Source organism: Schistocerca cancellata, chromosome 7 (genome assembly GCF_023864275.1).
Source record: "Schistocerca cancellata isolate TAMUIC-IGC-003103 chromosome 7, iqSchCanc2.1, whole genome shotgun sequence".
Classification (NCBI taxonomy): Eukaryota; Metazoa; Arthropoda; class Insecta; order Orthoptera; family Acrididae; genus Schistocerca; species Schistocerca cancellata.
This window is the reverse complement of record NC_064632.1, coordinates 172398753-172418816: the sequence shown is the minus strand read 5'-3', so window position 1 is coordinate 172418816 and position 20064 is coordinate 172398753. Positions and strand designations below refer to the sequence as shown.

At 45.2% G+C, this 20064-nt stretch overlaps 1 protein-coding gene across 1 annotated transcript in view; it reads left to right on the top strand.

The window, feature by feature from the left end:
* Positions 1-20064, top strand: part of LOC126092152 (ATP-binding cassette sub-family G member 4) — a 334730-nt gene that overhangs the window by 156454 nt on the left and 158212 nt on the right. The gene's annotated exons all lie outside the window — the stretch shown is intronic.

Here is a 20064-nt window from a genome sequence, read left to right as displayed (position 1 = left end):
TTCGAAGTGAGCACGTGGAAGAAAATTTCTGTGGCTCTGCAGAATTCCGGCGATCGCCGACTCTGAAAATTCTTGCAATAGTCAGAGGCCCAATCGTACGCCATGGGGAAGCCCTCTTGGGTGCTATGACGTACTCACTCTGCAACTTGGGAATCATTGTCCAACTTGTGTTTTAATTCCGATAAAAGTCCAGAAATTAGTCTCTCAAAATAGGGCATAAACCACCGTGGCGCAGGCCTTACTGATTTCGCCGGCTACGAAGTTCCCTACGAGTTACCACACACCAAATAATGTTCTGAGCTTCAGATAAGGGAAAAGCTGAAATGACCAAGGAATTAAACATACCTTCTCCATTCATGAAATTGTATTTTTCCGTAAATGATATTCATTGCTACATGTCAGGATACATCATCCTCTTGTATGAGATGAAATGTTATCACAATTAATCAAATTTCATTTTGTATTCAAAATGGCAGCTTACAACAATGCCGCTAATTACTGTTCCGCTGCGATTCTACTCTCCGCGATTCTGAATCAGAAATGAGTTCAAATGGCTCTGAGCATTATGGGACTTAACATCTGAAGTCATCAGTCCCCTAGACTTAGAACTACTAAAACCTAACTAACCTAAGGACATCACACACATCCATGCCCGAGGCAGGAATCGAACCTGCCACCGTAGCAGCAACGCGGTTCCGGACTGAAGCGCCTAGAACCGCTCGGCCACAGCCGCCAGACTCAGAAATAATAACTCCAGCGTACACCCAAAGTTCCACATTATATCCACAGAGTTTTTATATCAAGAGTCAAAGATAATCTCTTTCTCTATCGCAGTCGTAATGAGCCTTTGAGCCATATAAATCACTTATGCATAAACATTTGCGCTACCTAAGAAAAGTAACAGCAAACAGGTGATATTACACTGTGACCAAGTGACTCAGATGAATCCAATTCTTTTATAAAACTCACTTATTATTAACATTACAAAACGTCACACAGAATAATAACAATATTAATCAGAACTCTACAGTGGCGCCTGACTGCTCTAGTACACAACACGACAGAAACTGTCTCGGGTAACTTTCACTTTTCATCGGTATTTCCTGAATGACAGATGAAGGTGAAGCGGCAGCAAGGGTATAAGCGCTCAAGTGAGCTGCTAATCGATTGCAAAAACAAATAACGCAAAGCCTATCGTGAATTGCGTAGCTGAACAGATTATCTTAAATCGCAGCTGAAGTTCCGCCTTTCCGCAAACACACTGCTTTTCCTTTTTACCTAAACATATTTCAGTGGGTTGTTATACACTCCTGGAAATAGAAAAAAGAACACATCGACACCGGTGTGTCAGACCCACCATACTTGCTCCGGACACTGCGAGAGGGCTGTACAAGCAATGATCACACGCACGGCACAGCGGACACACCAGGAACCGCGGTGTTGGCCGTCGAATGGCGCTAGCTGCGCAGCATTTGTGCACCGCCGCCGTCAGTGTCACCCAGTTTGCCGTGGCATACGGAGCTCCATCGCAGTCTTTAACACTGGTAGCATGCCGCGACAGCGTGGACGTGAACCGTATGTGCAGTTGACGGACTTTGAGCGAGGGCGTATAGTGGGCATGCGGGAGGCCGGGTGGACGTACCGCCGAATTGCTCAACACGTGGGGCGTGAGGTCTCCACAGTACATCGATGTTGTCGCCAGTGGTCGGCGGAAGGTGCACGTGCCCGTCGACCTGGGACCGGACCGCAGCGACGCACGGATGCACGCCAAGACCGTAGGATCCTACGCAGTGCCGTAGGGGACCGCACCGCCACTTCCCAGCAAATTAGGGACACTGTTGCTCCTGGGGTATCGGCGAGGACCATTCGCAACCGTCTCCATGAAGCTGGGCTACGGTCCCGCACACCGTTAGGCCGTCTTCCGCTCACGCCCCAACATCGTGCAGCCCGCCTCCAGTGGTGTCGCGACAGGCGTGAATGGAGGGACGAATGGAGACGTGTCGTCTTCAGCGATGAGAGTCGCTTCTGCCTTGGTGCCAATGATGGTCGTATGCGTGTTTGGCGCCGTGCAGGTGAGCGCCACAATCAGGACTGCATACGACCGAGGCACACAGGGCCAACACCCGGCATCATGGTGTGGGGAGCGATCTCCTACACTTGCCGTACACCACTGGTGATCGTCGAGGGGACACAGAATAGTGCACGGTACATCCAAACCGTCATCGAACCCATCGTTCTACCATTCCTAGACCGGCAAAGGAACTTGCTGTTCCAACAGGACAATGCACGTCCGCATGTATCCCGTGCCACCCAACGTGCTCTAGAAGGTGTAAGTCAACTACCCTGGCCAGCAAGATCTCCGGATCTGTCCCCCATTGAGCATGTTTGGGACTGGATGAAGCGTCGTCTCACGCGGTCTGCACGTCCAGCACGAACGCTGGTCCAACTGAGGCGCCAGGTGGAAATGGCATGGCAAGCCGTTCCACAGGACTACATCCAGCATCTCTACGATCGTCTCCATGGGAGAATAGCAGCCTGCATTGCTGCGAAAGGTGGATATACACTGTACTAGTGCCGACATTGTGCATGCTCTGTTGCCTGTGTCTATGTGCCTGTGGTTCTGTCAGTGTGATCATGTGATGTATCTGACCCCAGGAATGTGTCAATAAAGTTTCCCCTTCCTGGGACAATGAATTCACGGTGTTCTTATTTCAATTTCCAGGAGTGTATATCGAAAACTGCAAAAAGTGAACATATTTTATGTTGTAACTGATCTAACAAAGTGATGCCTACAGAAAGTTTTTGTTCGTTTTGCCTCTTACCTTGATTTTACATTATATGGTTTTGCAGGACCGACTGTATGGTGTCCTACACTGATAACTTGTCATCTATCAACCGAACGGTGTAAGTGTGAATTTCATCAAGGAGTTAACACATCCCTTGATTTTTAAGAAACGTGATTTTGTCGTGTCAAAATGTCTTGTATGATTAGTAACAAATACATTTGCAAAACTTTTGTCACGCCAAAATTACGTTTTTGAAAGATCAAGGGATTTGTTAACTTGTCGATGAAATTCACATTCACATCGTTTGATTTGATAGTGTCAAGCTATCAGAGCAGGACACCGTATAGTCGGTCCTGCAAAATCATAATGTACAATCAAGGCAAGAATCAAAATGAACAAAAACTTTATTTAGCCATCTCTTTGTTAGATCAGTTACAACCTAAAATATGTTCACTGTTTATAATTTTCAATAAACGAAAACCCACTGACTATGGCACACTGGTGCTGAAACATGCCTGGGTAAAAAGAAAAAATAATGTGTTTGCAAAGAGGCGGAACCAACATCCTATAGCTTTCTTCAAACATACAAATGCTTTAAACGTAGGTTTGCCTTTCTTCTCAGCTCTTTTTGCTAAGGCGTAGGATCAGTATTGCTTCCTGTGTTTCTAAGTTTCCTCTGGGAAACAAACTGTTCTTCCACGAAATTGGGTTCTACCAGTCTTTTCATTGTTCTGCAAATAATTCAAATCAGTATTTTACGACGTGATGGCTCGGTAATATTCACATCCGCCAGCATCTGAATTCTTTGCAACTGAGATTAGTACATTCATTTTAAAGACTGATGGTATTTCGCCAGTCTCGTATATCTTCCACACCAGTCGGAATAGTTATGTGACGGCTAGCTCTCCCATGGTTCTCAATAATTGTGAAGGAATGTCAACCCCAGGTGCTCTGTTTCGACTTAAATCTTCCCCTTCTCTGTCAAATTCTTCTAGCTATACCATATATCCTGTCTCGTCATCATCCACTCTCTCTTCCCTTTCCGTAATGTTGGTTTCAACTACATTTCCTTTGTATAGCTCTTTTATCTGCCCTTTCCAACTTTCAGCCTTCTCATCCATGCTTATAACTAGTTTGACGTCAGAGCACTTGATACTCATAAAACTGCTTCTCTTTTTTGGAATGGTTTCTTTAATTTTCCTGTAGGTAAATTCTATATTTAACATAGTCATCTTGCTTCTATATACACTAGTGACCATTAAAATTGCTACACCAAGAAGAAAGGCAGATGATAAACGGGTATTCATTGGACAAATAGATCATACTACAACTGACATGTGATTACATTTTCACGCAATTTGCGTGCATAGATCCTGAGAAATCAGTACCCAGAACAACCACCTCTAGCCGTAATAACGGCCTTGATACTCCTGGGCATTGAGTCAAACAGAGCTCGGATGGCGTACACAGGTACAGCAGCCCATGCAGATTCAACACGATAACACAGTTTATCTAGAGTAGTGACTGGCCTATTGTGACGAGCCAGTTGCTCGGCCACCATTGACCACACGTTTTCAATTGGTGAGAGATCTGGAGAATGTGCTGGCCAGGGCAGCAGTCGAACATTTTCTGTGTCCAGAAAGGCCCGTATAGGACCTGCAACATGCGGTCGTGCATTATCCTGCTGAAATATAGGGTTTCGCAGGGATCGAATGAAGGATAGACCCACGGGTCGTAACACATATGAAATGTAACGTCCACTGTTCATAGTGCCGTCAATGCGAACAAGAGGTGACAGAGACGTGTAACCAATGGCACCCCACACCATCACGCCGGGTGATACCCCAGTATGGCGATGACGAATACACGCTTCCAATGTGCGTTCACCGCGATGTCGCCAAACACGGATGCGACCATCGTGATGCTGTAAACAGAACCTGGATTCATCCGTAAAAATGACGTTTTTCCATTCGTGCACCCAGGTTTGTCGTTGAGTACACCATCGGAAGCGCTCCTGTCTGTGATGCAGCGTCAAGGGTAACCGCAGCCATGGTCTCCGAGCTAATAGTCCATGCTGCTGCAAACGTCGTCGAACTGTTAGTGCAGATGGTTGTTGTCTTGCAAACGTCCCCATCTGTTAACTCAGGGATCGAGACGTGGCTGCACTATCCGTTACAGCCATGCGGATAAGATGCCTGTCATCTCGACTGCTAGTGATACGAGGCCGTTGGGATCCAGCACGGCGTTCCGTATTACCCTCCTGAATCCACCGATTCCATATTCTGCTAATAGTCATTGGATCTCGACCAACGCGAGCAGCAATGTCGCGCTACGCTACACCTCGATCGCGATAGGCTACAATCCGTCCTTTAAGAAAGTTCGGAAACGTGATGGTACGCATTTCTCCTTCTTACACGAGGTCTCACCAGGCAACACTGGACAACTGCTGTTTATGTATGAGAAATCTGTTGGAAACTTTCCTCATGTCAGCACGTTGTAGGTGTCGCCACCGGCGCCCACCTTGTGTGAATGCTCTGAAAAGCTAATCATCTGCATATCACAGCATCTTGTTCCTGTCGGTTAAATTTCGCATCTGTAGCACGTCATCTTCGTGGTGTAGCAATTTTAATGGCCAGTAGTGTAGTTGGATTTCTCCTCCTTTCCATATCATAAGTTCTACATTTGCTGTTAGTTTTATTAGATGGAGCTTTGGTGTTCAACTGTAAAGCACTAAGAACTAACGCGTATCTGCCGATGCAGCAGAGACCCACGCGTGGGTGACAGACGTCGAGCTGTTGCGTCGGCCAAACATTCTCGGAAACCGGTCTCTGCTCTAAACGGGCCACGTGCCAGAGTGGAGCGGCTCGCCTTGAGAACGGCTATGTATGTCGATTAAGAATTGGCATTACGGTGATTACAACGTATAGGGGGGGGGGGGAATCAGAGAGTTATCTGGGAACGAGGAAAGTCGCTTTTTCCAGCAAAATGCTTCACGTCGAAGACCAAGCCTCGTAATGCGGGAATAATTGTCGTTGGTCGTCACATCCACGTTTAAGCACGACGTCGACTCCGGCAGATCAGCTACTGAATATTTATGACAACCAGGCACGAGATAATTCAAAGCTAAGAAAATGCGCCGACACAGGGAAGTGTGGTTAGTGACTTGGACTACAAGGAGGTTTGTGTAGGGAGACCAGGGTTTAACGTCTCATCAACGGCGAAGTCGTTACAGATTGAGCACCGGCTCGTGTTGGGGAAGGACAGGGAAGGAAACCATTCCTGTCTTTTCCGGAGAGATCGTATCTTCATTTGCCTTGAGCGTTTTACCAGAACCACGGAATGCCTAACTTTGTAAATGTCCCGTCAGCGATTTGAACCACTGTTCTCCCGAACGCGAGTCCACTGTCCTTCCACCGCACCACATTGCCCGGTTTTTGACCGACAGAGGGCAGCAGGCTAGACTACTAAAATAAAATAAAAACATATTATAACATTCAGAGAATATTGCGAAAACAGAGATAGCTAACGACTGTACCTAACGGTTACTGTTGCTGTTCCTAACAACATCCCATATGAGCAAACCAATTACGTGTTACCCGCCGTTGCTCATACTTTAGGAACTTTGGCTATGCAGGCCTCTGTTTAAAAAGCATAGCTCGATGTACGAGGGTAATCCCAAAAGTAAGGTCTCCTATTTTTTTATTAGTACATAAACCTGTTTATTTCTACAATGGTATACATCAATTTACAGCTTCAATATTTAGCTATTTTTCGACATAATCACCATTTCTGTGGATGCATTTTTGTAGACGCTGTGGCAGTTTTTGTATGCCAATGTCATACCAGCTCGCCACCATGCTATTCAGAAAGTTATGAACCTCTTCTTTCACCTCGTCGTCGGAGCTGAATCGCTTTCCGGCCAAATGTTCTTTTAACCTAGCCGACAGGTGATAGTCACTGGGCGCCAAGTCGGGACTATAGGGTGGGTGGGAGATTATGTACCACTGAAACTGTTGCAGGAGGGCAACGGTTTGCCGAGCGATGTGTGCGCGAGCGTTGTCATGGAGAATGTGTACGCCCTTCCTCAACAGTCCTCTTCTCCGGTTCTGAATTGCCCCTTTGAATTTTTTCAGAGTCTCACAGTACCTGTCAGAGTTAATTGTGGTCCCAGTGGGTATAAAGTCGACCAACAATATCCCTTTCAGAATCCAAAAAACGGTTGTCATGACTTTACCGGCAGCTGCAAACTCTCTACACCACTTACGAAAATTTTTGACATCCATGCACGACTCACCGTACACTTCCGTCAATTGGCGATGGATTTCAATCGGGGCAGTGTCCTTTGCGTTCAAAAACCGAATAACTGCGCTCAGTTCGCAATTGGCGCTAACATCCAATGGGATCTCCATTCCCAACGACTGCCAGGCCAAGACTGAGTGCCTCAGCGCGGCGTGCGCATGTTTACACACAGCGCGTGAAGCACTCTTCATAACAGTGTGACCAACTGCCACACAGACAGAGTTCTGTACTTATAAAAAAATAGGAGACCTTACTTTTGGGTTTACCCTTGTAGTCATAGGGTGGAGCCTCGCAAGTCTGCTTTCATACCCCACAGCTAACTTGCTTGTAGTCCTGGAGTCAAATAGCTTGTGTATTAGCTAGAACTGCGAATTAATAAAATACACAGAAATATAAAATAAAAGACAATTTAAAAATTTAATAAAAAGGGTTCTATTCTAACGTCTGTAACTGATGTAGCTGGCAGAGAATTATGTTGAAAACTTCTTATTCGAGAAAGGACATCTCAAATAAATAGGAAGTGGTCCTATGATATTCAAGTATAATGCAGACAAATACTCTTCTAAAATGCAGTAAAGTTACGTAGACAGTGTTACGAGAATGTTAGCAATAAATATTTAATCAAAGATACTCCAAAGCTAAGTCCATTTCGTAACGACAATGGACGAAATATTCGCCAGCTCAAAACAGTTCAGAGTTCACCATAAAGATTTACAATTTAACACACGTGATACAACGAATAGTAACTCCTACTCTGGAACACATTCAGTTCTCTCAAAATATAAAACTCCTTTGGAAGTTAAAGTATGGTAGTGGTTGTTCACCGCCCAGAATCAGTCACCTATACGACCGAATCGCACACGTTACCCAAGAAGGCCTGCGTTCTTCAAGAACTCGATATTAATTCCGGAGCCAGCCGTGGTGGCCGAGCGGTTCTAGGAACTTCACTCTGGAACCGCGCGACCGATACGGTCGCAGGTTCGAATCCTGCCTCGGGCATGGATGTGTGTGATGTCCTTAGGTATGTTAGGTTTAAGTAGTTCTAAGTTCTAGGGGACTGATGACCTCGGATGTTAAGTCCCATAGTGCTCAGAGCCATTTGAACCAAAGTCCGAAATCGCTCCCTTGAGCTCTTCACTCTAAAACTCCGAGTCTCCACTTGACTCCCATAGTGTTCCCCTACTGTCTGCTTTTCCATTGGCTGAAAGCCATCCACACCAAAAGTACATCATTCTTACGTGCTACAGACATGATTTGACTCATCTTGACCACTTCACAGACTACATTAATAAATAACAACAATATTTAAAGAAAGAAGTGTGATAAATATTCAGTCACAACCAGATCATTCACAACAATTACCAGTAAAGGTTTATTCAGAAACAAATAAGGTAGCACTATTGCTCATGCTAAGTGAAACGAGCTGTCGTTAAATTTTGTTTAAACAATTATTTATGTCTTTTTGAGAGAAGCGTCTCTTGGTTCTATTTTCAATTGTGGTGACCACTAACACATGCGACTGGTCCACTTTCAAATTAGTGCAGTTTTTTAGTAGTACTTGCAGTTAACATTTACATAAAGCTACTGGTAAAACAATAAGCTGTTCATTAAATAGAAACACAAGTATGACAAAATATGAGATCTTCATACAGTATTCATTTGTTGTGTAATTGTGGAGGATACGATGTTCTGACAAACATCTGTGTAATAAAAAAGATATAAAAGACGTAATAAATATATAAAAAATAGATACAGATACACAGGTTTCAGGGGTGTTAGCTATAGTGCACACGCGTACTAAATGAACCTCTGAGGATGAGCGATGCATTTGTTTGCATTCTCTCTATTTTATCTATCGCTCTTGCTTGGCAATAGCTAACTTACGTTCGAAAGAGTGTTTTCTAAGCTACCTTCGTCGCGGAAGGTTTACAATTCCAGCGTATTTTTCCATCGGATCTCAGGTGGCTCATCCTTTCCTACAGCTAACTATATGCATGATCACCGCTGCGTAGGCATTTTCGTGTTGTTGTGATGTTCAGTCCGAAGACTGCTTTAATGCAGCTCTGTCCAAGCCTCCTAACTCTAGCAATATCAACGCATTTTCCATAACGCACATTATCAAGGAGGAGAGAGGGGTGGGGGGGGGGGGGGGAGTATTTCATGCTCACCTTAACAAAAATTATCAAACAAATTCGTTCATTGTTGTAGAGTTATACGTTTTAAGAGGTACTGATGTGTAAATTGGATCCACAACCGAAAAATATCTGTTAGCACACTCTCAGTAATGTCAGCGCACTTTCAGTAACGTGTACTACCAAGGTGGGGGAAGGAGGATATCTTATGCCCGCGCTAAAAAAATTAAAAATTCAGATTTCGTTAACTGTTTTTGACTTTTACTAACAACATAGTTTTGAAAGTGATATTGTGGCGCAAGTAAGGTCCTGAACCTGAAAATATTGAATATGACATTCTTTGGGGAAAGTGACATCTACACTACTGGCCATTAAAATTGCTACACCAAGAAGAAAGGCAGATGATAAACGGGTATTCATTGGACAAATATGTTATATTAGAACTGACATGTGATTACATTTTAACGCAATTTGCGTGCATAGATCCTGAGAAATCAGTACCCAGAACAACCACCTCTGGCCGTAATAACGGCCTTGATACGCCTGGGCATTGAGTCAAACAGAGCTTGGTTGGCGTGTACAGGTACAGCTGCCCATGCAGCTTCAACACGATACCACAGTTCATTAAGAGTAGTGACTGGCGTATTGTGACGAGCCAGTTGCTTGGCCACCATTGACCAGACGTTTTCAATTGGTGAGAGATCTGGAGAATGTGCTGGCCAGGGCAGCAGTCGAACATTTTCTGTATACAGAAAGGCTCGTACAGGACATGCAACATGCGGTCGTGCATTATCCTGCTGAAATGTAGGGTTTCGCAGGAATCGAATGAAGGATAGAGCCACGGGTCGTAACACATCTGAAATGTAACGTCCACTGTTCGAAGTGCCATCAATGCGAACAAGAGGTGACCGAGACGTGTAACCAATGGCACCCCATACCATCACGCCGGGTGATACGCCAGTATGGTGATGGCGAATACACGCTTCCAATGTGCGTTCGCCGTAATGCCGCCAAACACGGATGCGACCATCATGATGCTGTAAACAGAACCTGGATTCATCCGTAAAAATTACGTTTTGCCATTCGTGCACCCAAGTTCGTCGTTGAGTACACCATCGCAGGCGCTCCTGCGTGTGATGCAGCGTCAAGGCTAATCGCAGCCATGGTCTCCGAGCTGATAGTCCATGCAAACGTTGTCGAACTGTTCGTGCTGATGACGTTTTGCCATTCGTGCACCCAGGTTCGTCTTTGAGTACACCATCGGAGTCACTCCTGTCTGTGATGCAGCGTCAAGGGTAACCGCAGCCATGGTCTCCGAGCTGACAGTCCATGCTGCTGCAAACGTCGTCGAAATGTTCGTGCAAAAGGTTGTTGTCTTGAAAACGTCTCCATCTGTTGACTCAGGGATCGAGACGTGGCTGCACGATCCGTTACAGCCATGCGGATAAGATCCCTGTCATCTCGACTGCTAGTGATACGAGGCCGTTGGGATCCAGCACGGCGTTTCGTATTACCCTCCTGAACCCACCGATTCCATATTCTGCTAACAGTCATTGGATCTCGACCAACGCGAGCAGCAATGTCGCGATACGATAAACCGCAATCGCGATAGGCTACAATCCGACCTTTATCAAAGGTCGTAAACGTGATTTTACGCATTTCTCCTCCTTACACGAGGCATCACAACAACGTTTCATCAGACAACTGCTGTTTGTGTATGAGAAATCGGTTGGAAACTTACCTCATGTCAGCACGTTATAGGTGTCGCTACCGGCGCCAACCTTGTGTGAATGCTCTGAAAAGCTAATCATTTGCATATCACACCATCTTCTTTCTGTCGGTTAAATTTCGCGTCTGTAGCACGTCGTCTTCGTGGTGTAGCAATTTTAATGGCCAGTAGTGTATTATCAGGCTTTAAATTTATGGGTTAATTTAGCTGAAAATTGGAAACACTTACGGAATCTAATGGAAGAATTCAGTAACAATAAATATTTTCTCAAAATTTTAAAATATTACGTAGTGGACTTGATTATAATATTTTCAAAACTGAATACATAAAGTATACCCTCCTCCCTTCCTTGGAACTGCAGCAGTACACATCGAATTACAACTGCTTACGGTAGTCAAACCTTAGCCCTTCTCTAAAAATTTTGTGCCTACCCCCCCCCCCCCCCCCCCCCCCCAATCCCACACACTCACCGCCCCAAACGCACACGCACACGCACACATTCCTCAATTACCGAAACGACTATTCTTTGATGCATCAGAATGTGTTCTATCAACCAATCCCTTCTTTTAGTTCAGTTGTGCCGTAAAATCCCCCCCCCCCCCCAATTCGATTCAGTACCTCCTCATTAGTTACTAGATTTACTCATCTTATCTTCAGCATTCTTCTGTCACATTACATTTCAGAAGCTTCCATTGTCTTTTAGTCGGAACTTCATACCGTCCTTAAAAGGCTATAGTGTCTTCAGGAAACTATTCCTAACACTTAAATCTACATTTACTGTTAACAACTACCTCTTCTCTCAGTAATGCTTTTCTTGCTATTGCCATACTACATTTTATATTCTCTCTACATCGGCCACCGTCAGTTATTTTGTTGCCCAAATAACAAAAGTTCAAAATGGTTCAAATGGCTCTGAGCACTATGGGACTCAACTGCTGAGGTCATTAGTCCCCTAGAACTTAGAACTAGTTAAACCTAACTAACCTGAAGACATCACACACATCCATGCCCGAGACAGGATTCGAACCTGCGACCGTAGCGGTCTCGCGGTTCCAGACTGCAGCGCCAGAACCGCGCGGCCACTTCGGCCGGCTAACAAAAGTCGTCTGGTACTTTTAATGTCTCGTTTTCCTAGTCTAATTCCATCGCAGTGCCAACGTGCCTTATTTAATTCAACCACATTCCATTACCATTATTTTCATTTTGTTTATGTTTTCTTGTGACGCCTCTTTCAGACACTGTCCATTCAGTTAAATTGATCTTCCAAGACCTTTGCTGTCTCTGGTAGCATTACAATGTGATCGGGAATACTCGAAGTATTTATTTCTTCTCTTTCAACTTTAATTCCCTTTCCAAATTCTTCCTTAGGTTCCTTTACAGCTTGCTCAGTTCAGACAGAACAATATCGGGGTAGGCTACAATCCTGTCTCTCACCCTTCTCAACCACTGCTTCCTTTTCATGTCCTTCGACTCTTATGATTGCCGTCTGGTCTATGGACAATTTGTAAATAGCCTCTCGTTCCCTCCGTTTTATCGCTGCTATCTTCAGAATTTCCAAGAGTATTCTAGTCAGCACTGTCAATAGCTTTCTCTAAGACTAATATCACTATAAACGTAGGTTTGCCTTTCTTTATTCTATATTTTAAGATAAGTCGTAAGGTCAGTATTTCCTCGGGTGTTCCTAAAAGTCTCCGGAAACCAAACTGATCTTCTCCGATATAGGTTTCTACCAATTTTTTCATCCTTCCGTAAATAATTGGTGTCAGTATTTTGCAACCATGCAAAATTAAAATGATAGTTACCTAATATTCACAACTGTCAGCACCTGCTTTCTTGGAATGGGAATTGTAACATTCCTCCTGAAGTCTGCCGGCATTTTGCCTGTCCCATATATCTTGCACATTAGGTGGATTTCTCCGGTTATGATTAGTTCTCCAAAGAACCTCAATAATTCTGAAGGAATGTCGTCTATTCCAGCAGCATTGTTTAGACACATTGTTTCAGTGCTCTGTCAAATTTATATCGCATAATCGAATCTTCCATCCCATCTTCATCTACTTCCTATTGCCTTTCCATAACACTCCATTCGTTTCCCTCGTATGACCTTTCTAAATATTGCTTCGACATTCATTTATTACATCTGAAAAGTTTGCCTCAGTTCACATGATATACTGCGAGCTATGGGTGAAGGGCAACAGGCAGATTCCATATTTCTAGATTTCCGGAAAGCATTTGACACGTTGCCCCATTGCAGGAAGTTAAGGAAAGTACGAGCGTATGGAATAAGTTCACAGATATGTGAGTATCTCCAAGACTTCTTAAATAATAGAACCTAGTATGTTGATCTAGACGGCGAGTGTTTGTCAGAGACAAGGATTTCTTCCGGAGTGACCAAGAGAAGTGTGATAGGACCGCTGTTGTTCTCAATTTACATAAATGATTTGGCGGACAGGGTGGACAGCAATGTGTGGTTGTTTGCTGATGATGCCGTGGTGTATGGTAAGGTGTCGACGTTGAATGAAGATGCAAGACGACCTAGTCAAGAATGAGATTTTCACTCTGCAGCGGAGTGTGCGCTGATATGAAACTTCCTGGCAGATTAAAACTGTGTGCCGGACCGAGACTCGAACTCAGGACCTTTGCCTTTCGCGGGCAAGTGCTCTACCAACTGAGCTACCCAAGCACGACTCACGCCCCGTCCTCACAGCTCTACTTCTGCCAGTACCTCGTCTCCTACCTTCCAAACTTAACAGAAGCTCTCCTGCGAACCTTGCAGAACTAGCACTCCTGAAAGAAAGGATATTGCGGAGATATGGCTTAGCCACAGCCTGGGGGATGTATCCAGAATGAGATTTTCACTCTGCAGCGGAGTGTGCGCTGATATGAAACTTCCTGGCAGATTACAACTGTGTGCCGGACCGAGACTCGAACTCGGGACCTTTGCCTTTCGCGGGCAAGTGCTCTACCAAGGTTCGCAGGAGAGCTTCTGTTAAGTTTAGCAGGTAGGAGACGAGGTACTGACAGAAGCAGAGCTGTGAGGACTGGGCGTGAGTCGTGCTTGGATAGCTCAGTTGGTAGAGCACTTCCCCGCGAAAGGCAAAGTTCCCGAGTTCGAGTCTCGGTCCGGCACACATTTTTAATCGACCTAGTCAATATTTCTGGTTGGTTTGATGAACGGCAGCTAGCCCTGAATGTGGGAAAATGTAAGTTAGTGCCGGTAAGTAGGAAGAACAAACCTGTAAAGATCGGATACAGTATTTCTAGTGTTCTGCTTCACAGTGTCAAATCATTTAAATATCTGGACATAAATTTGCAAAGCGACATGGGGTGGTAGGAGCATGTGAGTAATGTGGTAGGGAAGGCGAATGGTCGAAATCGGTTTATTGGGAGAATTTTAGGAAATAGTGGTTCACCTGTAAAGGAGACCGCACGTAGGACGCTAGTGCGACCTATTCTTGAGTACTGCTCGAGTGTTTGCATGAATATCAAGAGCTTTGGTAGAAACCCAGTTCTAAGCAAAGAAGCAAAAGCAGAAAGGTGGAAGGAGTATATAGAGGGTCTATACAAGGGCGATGTACTTGAGGACAATATTATGGAAATGGAGGAGGATGCAGATGAAGATGAAATGGGATATATGATACTGCGTGAAGAGTTTGATAGAGCACTGAAAGACCTAAGTCGAAATAAGGCCCCCGGAGTAGACAACATTCCATTAGAACTACTGACTGCCTTGCGAGAGCCAGTCCTGACAAAACTCTACCATCTGGTGAGCAAGATGTATGAGACAGGCGAAATACCCTCAGACTTCAAGAAGAATATAATAATTACAATCCCAAAGAAATCATGTGTTGACATATGTGAAAATTACCAACTATCAGTTTAATTAGTCACAGCTGCAAAATACTGACGCGTATTCTTTACAGACGAATGGAAAAACTGATAGAAGCCGACCTCGGGGAAGATCAGTTTGGATTCCGTAGAAATGTTGGAACACGCGAGGCAATACTGACCCTACGACTTATCTTAGAAGCTAGATTAAGGAAAGGCAAACCTACATTTCTGGCATTTGTAGACTTAGAGAAAGCTTTTGACAATGTTGATTGGAATACTCTCTTTCAAATTCTGAAGGTGGCAGGGGTAAAATATAGGGAGCGAAAGGCTATTTACAATTTGTACAGAAACCAGATGGCAGTTATAAGAGTCGAGGGACATGAAAGGGAAGCAGTGGTCGGGAAGGGAGTAAGACAGGGTTGTAACCTATCCCCGATCTTATTCAATCTGTATATTGAGCAAGCAGTGAAGGAAACAAAAGTTCGGAGTAGGTATCCATGGAGAAGAAATAAATACTTTGAGGTTTGCCGATGACATTGTAATTCTGTCAGAGACAGCAAAGGACCTTGAAGAGCAGTTGAACGGAATGGACAATGTCTGGAAAGGAGGGTATAAGATGAACATCAACAAAAGCAAAACGAGGATAATGGAATGTAGTCGAATTAAGTCGGGTGATGCTGAGGGAATTAGATTAGGAAATGAGACACTTAAATTAGTAAACGAGTTTTGCTATTTGGAGAGCAAAATAACTGATGATGGTCGAAGTAGAGAGGATATAAAATGTAGACTGGCAATGGCAAGGAAAGCGTTTCTGAAGAAGAAAAATTTGTTACCGTCGAGTAGAGATTTAAATGTCAGGAAGTCATTTCTGAAAGTATTTGTATGGAGTGTAGCCATGTATGGAAGTGAAACGTGGACGATAAATAGTTTAGACAAGAAGAGAATAGCTTTCGAAATGTGGTGCTAGAGAAGAATGCTGAAGATTAGATGGGTAGAACACATAACTAATGAGGAGGTATTGAATAGAATTGGGGAGAACAGGAGCTTGTGGCACAACTTGACTAGAAGAAGGGATCGGTTGGTAGGACATGTTCTGAGACATCGAGGGATCACCAATTTAGTATTGGAGGGCAGCGTGGAGGGTAAAAATCGTAGAGGGAGACCAAGAGATGAATATACTAAGCAGATTCAGAAGGATGTAGGCTGCAGTAGGTACTGGGAGATGAAGAAGCTTGCACAGGATAGAGTAGCATGGAGAGCTGCATCAAACCAGTCTCAGGACTGAAGACCACAACAACAACAGCTTCGAACAATACGTAAGTGTTACGGATATGCTTCGGGAACTCAAATGGGGGTCCGTGGAGGGAAGGCGACGTTCTTTTCGAGAAACGCTACTGAGAAAATTTAGAGAACAGGCATTTGACGCTTACTTCAGAACGATTCTACTGCCGCCAACACATATTACGCGTAATGACCACGAAGATTAGATACGAGAAATTACGGTTCATGCGGAGGCATATAGATAGTCGTTTTTCCCTCGCTCTATTTGCAAGTAGAACATGAAAGGAAATTACAAGTAGTGGTACAGAGTAACCTCCGCCACGGACCTTACGGTGGCTTGAGGAGTTTCTATGTACACTCCTGGAAATGGAAAAAAGAACACATTGACACCGGTGTGTCAGACCCACCATACTTGCTCCGGACACTGCGAGAGGGCTGTACAAGCAATGATCACACGCACGGCACAGCGGACACACCAGGAACCGCGGTGTTGGCCGTCGAATGGCGCTAGCTGCGCAGCATTTGTGCACCGCCGCCGTCAGTGTCAGCCAGTTTGCCGTGGCATACGGAGCTCCATCGCAGTCTTTAACACTGGTAGCATGCCGCGACAGCGTGGACGTGAACCGTATGTGCAGTTGACGGACTTTGAGCGAGGGCGTATAGCGGGCATGCGGGAGGCCGGGTGGACGTACCGCCGAATTGCTCAACACGTGGGGCGTGAGGTCTCCACAGTACATCGATGTTGTCGCCAGTGGTCGGCGGAAGGTGCACGTGCCCGTCGACCTGGGACCGGACCGCAGCGACGCACGGATGCACGCCAAGACCGTAGGATCCTACGCAGTGCCGTAGGGGACCGCACCGCCACTTCCCAGCAAATTAGGGACACTGTTGCTCCTGGGGTATCGGCGAGGACCATTCGCAACCGTCTCCATGAAGCTGGGCTACGGTCCCGCACACCGTTAGGCCGTCTTCCGCTCACGCCCCAACATCGTGCAGCCCGCCTCCAGTGGTGTCGCGACAGGCGTGAATGGAGGGACGAATGGAGACGTGTCGTCTTCAGCGATGAGAGTCGCTTCTGCCTTGGTGCCAATGATGGTCGTATGCGTGTTTGGCGCCGTGCAGGTGAGCGCCACAATCAGGACTGCATACGACCGAGGCACACAGGGCCAACACCCGGCATCATGGTGTGGGGAGCGATCTCCTACACTGGCCGTACACCACTGGTGATCGTCGAGGGGACACTGAATAGTGCACGGTACATCCAAACCGTCATCGAACCCATCGTTCTACCATTCCTAGACCGGCAAGGGAACTTGCTGTTCCAACAGGACAATGCACGTCCGCATGTATCCCGTGCCACCCAACGTGCTCTAGAAGGTGTAAGTCAACTACCCTGGCCAGCAAGATCTCCGGATCTGTCCCCCATTGAGCATGTTTGGGACTGGATGAAGCGTCGTCTCACGCGGTCTGCACGTCCAGCACGAACGCTGGTCCAACTGAGGCGCCAGGTGGAAATGGCATGGCAAGTCGTTCCACAGGACTACATCCAGCATCTCTACGATCGTCTCCATGGGAGAATAGCAGCCTGCATTGCTGCGAAAGGTGGATATACACTGTACTAGTGCCGACATTGTACATGCTCTGTTGCCTGTGTCTATGTGCCTGTGGTTCTGTCAGTGTGATCATGTGATGTATCTGACCCCAGGAATGTGTCAATAAAGTTTCCCCTTCCTGGGACAATGAATTCACGGTGTTCTTATTTCAATTTCCAGGAGTGTAGATGGACGACATGGTATGCTCTATGTGCTATGAACACTTGAATCCAGTCACAGAACTGGTCTGATTTTTCGTAGGCCTGTATGTTTCGCTCACTAAGTGACAGTGCGGAACTGCTCCGAATGTCTTCCGGAAGTCAAGGAACACGATATCAACCCTGACCCCACATTCTACTGGCTTCTAGGTCTCGTGAATAAACAGAGATAGCTGTGTGGTTTAAAGAATCCATGTTTCCTACAACGAAGGTTTTAAATCTCCACAAAAATCACTTTGCGTGAGCATAAAACATGTTCAAAAATTGCATAACAAAATGACGTCAGTAATATGAGCCTGTAATTGTGTGCACATGTTGGATGACCCTTTCTGAATATGGAAATGATCTGCACATTTTTCCAGTCACGTGTAGTGCTTCGCTACTCCAGCGACATACGGTACTTTGTTGCTACAAGAGATGTAAGTTCTTCCCACACTCTTATGTCGAATCTTATAGGTATCGCATTGGTCCCCTGTTGAGCGATTTCAGTTGCTTTGCTATGCCGTGGTCACTTATTTCGATACTGTCACGTTGAAGTTCATGCGACGATTTGAAGAAGGAACCGCAATACGATCTTCGTCAGTAGAACAATTTTAAAAAAAGGAATTTAGTATATTGGCCTTCTCTCTGTCATCCGCTTCGGTGCCACTAGCATCTCGGAGGGTCCGGACAGGTGACTTTGTTGGTTTACTGATTTAAAATAAGACCAAAAATCCTTAGAATTTTCCGGCTGACAGAATGTTAATTTCGAGTTCGTTGAACGTTTCAAGCATGTCCTTCCTTACGCTAATTTTGGCTTCGTCTAATGAATGGCAGTTCTTTCTAAACATGCAAGGTAAGGCCATGAGAGTCAGTAATTGGTATTCTAAAGCTGATGAACTCTAGGTTGCAGCAAATAGCACTGAAACACTTTTTATGGTGCTCCGAGCGCTCTCAGACACAGCACTGCCATTTCCACACGCTAACAAGTCGTCACCTTACGATCATGACACGCTAGAGGCGACAGACATGTACCTAATGACACGATCATGACACGCTAGAGGCGACAGACATGTACCTAATGACCAACTATTAAAAGCACAATACCTGTCCCACGCGATGTATTACTTTCATCACAACTGTGCTGATTTCTTGTATCTTACGGTTAACACTTCTAAAAATAATGGACTCAGCAGGGGGATTGGTTGTATTTTTTCATTCGTTCGTTGGACAATATGCTTACACAAGAACATGGAGGCCTAATAGTAGTATGCGTGTCTGTTAGTGTGTAATAGAGTAAAGTCGACACTTTGCTCGGCGTTTTGAGATCCACCCCATGGTATTTAATTAGTCCCAGTTTTATCAAAAGTGTTTGTTGAATTATATGGTTCTCGCTGTTCACTGTCCGCAGCTCGTGGTCGTGCGGTAGCGTTCTCGCATCCCACGCCCAAGTTCCCGGGTTCGATTCCCGGCGGGGTCAGGGATTTTCTCTGCCTCGTGATGACTGGGTGTTGTGTGATGTCCTTAGGTTAGTTAGGTTTAAGTAGTTCTAAGTTCTAGGGGACTGATGACCATAGATGTTACGTCCCATAGTGCTCAGAGCTGTTCATACCTCGCAACCAAGGCATGTCTTAAAAATCCTGGGCTTAAGCAAGGGTTTGAAGCTATTTTTGATTTTTTTTTATGGAACACTGTATTCGAAACAGATGTTTGAACGCCTTTTGTGTGTATACGTATCTGTTCGTCTATATCAACTCGATCACGTGCGTGACATGAATATCAGTGCAACTATTCGGCCTGTGGACTCTGTCGTCACAACGGGACTTCTCAGGCTTGACCATTTCGCAAGCATTCAAAAATAACTGTCAGTGGTAAGTATTAGTACTACCAGGAGTAGGGCCGATTTCAGCATGTGCTTTGCGGGAAACGAGAATAAAGAGAACGAAGAAATGTGGAACGCTTCTATTTCTTTAGAGAAAGAACTTCTCCCGTGGACTCGGCTTTCTTCGATCACGATGTGTCCGACAGTCTACGTCGGCTTCTAACAGATGCTGAGAAATAGAGGAAGAGAGTGCATACTAAGCTGTTGCTAAGCTGTCTCTCTCACGACGGTTCCAAAGTACACTGGAGCCCGGAGAGGGCCTTTGTACACTGGTACAAATGCATATCAACACGTTTCAGATTCAGTCAACCTTGCCGTCCGACTGCTTTTTCTCA